The sequence below is a fragment of the Hippocampus comes genome, unplaced genomic scaffold (assembly GCF_001891065.2).
Source record: "Hippocampus comes isolate QL1 unplaced genomic scaffold, H_comes_QL1_v1.1 scaffold344, whole genome shotgun sequence".
Taxonomy (NCBI): Eukaryota; Metazoa; Chordata; class Actinopteri; order Syngnathiformes; family Syngnathidae; genus Hippocampus; species Hippocampus comes.
Window position 1 is genome coordinate 70,139 of NW_017805305.1, and position 4,854 is coordinate 74,992.

The following is a 4,854-nucleotide window of genomic DNA, read 5'->3' on the forward strand; positions in this document are numbered from 1 at the left end:
TTTTTTTACGACAACTGTCTTGTCCACGACGTATTTTATTCGTTCCACTGGGGTTTAGCAAGTGTGTTTATAAAGAGACGAAAATTGTTTGGGGACTATCCCCCACATTCTAGTTGAGATGGTATAACCCAAGTGGAAAAATGACGCTTGCTACTGTTCTTGCGAGTTGCCATTCGTTCTACGAAAAATTTGAAAAACCCGAATTGAAAGCAAAGGTCAGTGCAGATTGAAAATGAGAGTAAAGAAAAAAGACTACAATGTATTGCTCACAATTGTACCTGAAGGGCGTGAGTCACTACTTAGTGGTGAAACTTCAAGAAGACTTGACCTAGTTAAGAGAGTCTACCAAATCAGCTTCTCACCAGGTACACAGTCAGTAGAAAATATTGTGGAACAATATCAGGATGTATTTAAAGGACTTGGATGTCTACCTTACACATACAAAATCCAACTGAAAGAGGATGCGACACCAGTGATTCATGCACCTCGAAGAGTTCCGGCACCACTCCGAGAAAGGCTTAAAAAGGAGTTGGACAAGATGTGTCGACTTGAAGTCATGACTAAAGTCGAAGAGCCGACTGAGTGGGTCAACTCGATGGTTTGTGTGGACAAAGGGAATAAAAACAAAGATCTGAGAATATGCATGGACCCTGGTGACTTAAACCAAAACATCAAACGCGAGCATTACCAGATTCCGAAACGAGAGGAGATTGTGAGTGAAATGGGCGGAGCCATGTACTTCTCAAAGCTTGATGCAGCACAAGGGTTCTGGCAAATAAAGCTCGAAGAGAAAAGCTCAAAGTACTGCACATTTAATACTCCGTTTGGCAGGTATAGGTTCTTGAGAATGCCATTTGGAATAATCTCAGCGTCAGAGATATTTCACAGAGCCATGGAAAATATGCTAGAATGACTTGAAGGGGTTCGCTGTTATGTGGATGATGTTGTCATATGGGGCACAACCTTACTGGAACACAATGAAAGACTGGCAAAAGTGCTACAAAGAGTACGTGAAAATGGATTGAAATGGAATCGTGCGAAATGTCAGTTTGTTGTGCAGGAGAGAACGTTTCTGGGGGATAAGTTGTCCAACAGAGGCATTCAACCAGATGAAAAGAAGATAAAAGCCATCCTCAGCATGCCTCGCCCCACAGACAAAACGGGTGTACTACAAGTCATGGGAATGATTAACTTCATTGAAAGTTTATTCTGAAACTGTCAGTGAAAACATCAGCCATGAGAGAGCTACTTCATGATGCTACAGAGTTTAAATGGACAAGTTGACATGAGCAAGAGAATTTGGAAACCTGTAGCTTCTGCTTCTAGATCCACGACCAGAACTGAAACAAAATACGCTCAAATTGAGAAAGAATGTTTGGGATTGGCTTATGGACTGGACATTTTCCATTGCTATGTGTATGGCCTTCGAACATTCACAGTTGAGACAGATCATCGCCCATTAATATCCATCATCAAGAAGAACTTGAGCAAGATGTCGCCAAGAGTCCAGCGCCTCATCATGAAAATGCAGAGGTATGATTTTGAATTAATTTACACACCAGGCAAACATCTAGTGTTCGCAGATGCGCGATCAAGAGCACCAGAGCTACACCACACAAGCTCCACTGAAAGTGATGTCGAGGCTCATGTAAACCTCACAGTGGAGTCCCTGCTGGTCTCAGATTCAAAATCAAAACAAATAAGGGAGGAAACGACGAAAGACACAGAAATGCAGATAGTGATGACACATATGAGAGAAGGCTGGCTGAGAGGGTCATTAACAAAGTATTACCACATCAGGTCAGAGCTCAGTGTTACAAATGGACTATTACTGAGGGACAAAAGGATTGTCATTCCGCACAGTATGAAGACAGACATACTGCAAAGGATACATGAAGGACATTTAGGAGTCGAGAAATGCAAGAGAAGGGCCAGGGAAGCTGTATACTGGCCAGGCATCAACAAGGAAATTGAAAATATGATTGCAAAATGTGAAACATGTCAAAAGTATGAGAGCAAGCAAGCAAGGGAACCTATGCTGATTCCAGATCTTCCCACCGCTCCTTAGAAGAAAGTTGGAACAGACTACTTGCTGGTAATTGACTACTATTCCAACTATCCCGAAATCACCTTGCTCACAAGCACAATGGACCCTTTTATAACTGCAGAGAATGGCAACAGTTCGCAATGCAGTATGGCTTTTGTCATGTAACATCTAGTCCCCTGCATGCGCAAGCCAATGGTAAAGCAGAAAAAGGTGTGCATAAAGGTGACCAAGGAACAATTCCAAGAGACTAATGATGAAACGCCAAGTGAGGATGTTGTGTCTACTCCAACTGAATCCAAAATGACTGAACTGAATGAGAATGGTTATGAACCATCGTCAGAGAATGATACCTCAACTTCACCTGTTTTAAGGAGGTCCAAGCGTAATATTAAGAAACCTGTCAGGCTTGATTTGTGAAGACGCAAATATTTACATTATTTTTGTAAAAAAAAAAAAAAGATAAAGTTGTTCATTATAAATAGTTTAAGCTAACTAAAAAAAACATTTGCATGTTTGCATATACGTATGTGGAACTACAGGTATGTTTTTCTTATAAAGAAAAGGGGATTTCTTGATATGTGACTGTGATACATATAGCCAACAGAAGGCGGTGTCGGTTTAGAGTTGATCGCATATGACGAAGCTTCCGGTAAACTCAGTTCACGGAGATCACCATTCGTGCTGGCAACAATAAAGTTGAGCTCATGCTCATTTGTTCACGAAATGATGGCTCATCATATAAAGATGAGCAACACAAATACGTGGATCAAAGTCTTCATTCACGCTTTATATTTGATTCTAACACGAAAAACAAATCCCACATTTTTTCCCCTTTGAGCGGTTGCCAAACGCCTACAAAGTCCAGCGGTGCCGTGAATTGTTGATTGATGACGTTGCCACGTGTGGTCCAGCGAAAAAAATTGTCACTGACCTCGTTGGCGAGTTTATGATGGAGGCTCCTTCAGTAGGTTTTAGGTATTCCCGACCCTTGCAATGCGTTGCGGTATAAAATAACAAATTTATTAAATTCCTCCTCTTCCTCCATTTGTATGGATTCTCCAGCAATCGTTGACATTTTAGATCGTTGAACTTGTTCACTTTACGAGAACCCGGAAGTGGGTAGAATTAATTATACTCATGTCTTTAGCCAACACCTGATAGCACTTTCCAGATACATGCCTACAGTGACGCTCAGCAAGAAGGGGCCAGCGTCAGCGAAACAATGATGAGAACAAGGATCCCGGCAGATTGTACTGCATACGCTTGTGTACAATGCTTTACGACTTCTGTAAAAACGCTTTAAGAAGCACACGCCAATATCATAATAATATTTAAAAACAATAATAATAATAATAATAATAATAATAATAATAATAATACATTGTGTTTTGTTGTTCTGTAAGCACAGTGGCCGTTTCGGCATTGTTAAACTAGTAAACCTATTAAAACTGGTTGGGACAATGACCGAGTTACGATGTATGTTCTCAATGTCCATGTCGTTGATAGGGGAGAGTCGCCCTTGCCAATATGGCCGCAACGTTGGCATGGAATTTAGGTCGGTTTCCTACATGAAGCTGTTGTGGCTGCATGGCCGTTAAGTCGCTTTCAAGTGACGTCATTGTGTCTGTGGGAAAAATTGGCGACGTGGGACCGTCAAGAAATTACATTTTCCAGGCTGACTCCTGACCACATCCCAAAAATATACTGATATCTCTCTTTTGAAAGATTAGGAGACATTTCAGTGACGAAATATTCACCCACAACAAATAAATAAATAGATAGGTAGGTAGATAGATAGGTAGATAGATAGATAAATACAAAGACGCTTTAACATTCCGTTTGCTTTAGTTGTTGACAATGGTAGTCAACTAATTACGACAGTTCAAAATTTCATCACATCTGTCATAATGGCGAAGTAGGAGACCTTTTAGTGACAAAAATTGTCACAAATTGACAAAAGTATTCAACAAAAATCAATAAAACACATTTCTCATTCTGTTTACCATAGAAGTTGAAAAGAACAGGTGATTTCTTATCTTATTTCGTAAATTTTGGGTGAATATTCTTGTCAATATATGGCAATGTTGTTCCCGCCCCTGAATCTCCAAAATGACAGGTAAAATGACACGTTGAGCTGCCATAATTAGAAGATTGCCAATGCTAACTAGAACAGGAATCAGAATGAGAAAATTTGCTTTTAATTGTTTTTGCTGACTATTTTGTGATTTAAATGTCTCCTACTTCAACATAATGGGTGATATCAGCACATTTCTGCTGTCGTAAGTTGCGGTCGACGGTTTCCATTTACTCCAACATTCAGAGAAAAATAAATCTTAATTTACTTATTAGGTTTTGTCGCCACAAACGTTACCCTGGAATATTACATTTGTAGACGGTTCCTACGACTGACATCGAACATCCGGCAACTTTTCTTTGCTACTTCCGCTTTGTATTTTTTTTTTTTTTTACTTGCGCTCCATGTTATAACAATGCCAAGACAGAAAAAGATCGACGTTTTTTTCGGGTTACGATGATAATTATCCACTAGGGCCCAGAGGCAGAAGAAATGTCAAAAAAACGGCAAGCGGAGTGGCTGAGTAACATCTCCCTTTCAGATCTTCAGGGAGGCCCAATCCATCGTTTGGGCCCGATCACTTTGTTCGTGGTAAGATGGTTTGCATTTGAAGTCGTAATAATAAGCAATAAAAGACATTACGCTGTGTACACTACAAATATATATATATATATATATATGATTCTCTCCTCTTTCATCTCAAACTGCTTCAAACAACAAAGCGTGTCCCGAA

General features: G+C 40.0%; 1 long non-coding RNA gene across 1 annotated transcript in view; it reads left to right on the forward strand.

The window, feature by feature from the left end:
* The first annotated feature begins 4,150 nt into the window (after positions 1–4,150).
* LOC109516832 (uncharacterized) overlaps positions 4,151–4,854 on the forward strand; it is a 3,461-nt gene continuing 2,757 nt past the window's right edge. Inside the window, exon 1 of the long non-coding RNA XR_002168428.1 lies at positions 4,151–4,712. This is a non-coding gene — a long non-coding RNA (uncharacterized LOC109516832). The remainder of the gene's footprint in view (positions 4,713–4,854) is intronic.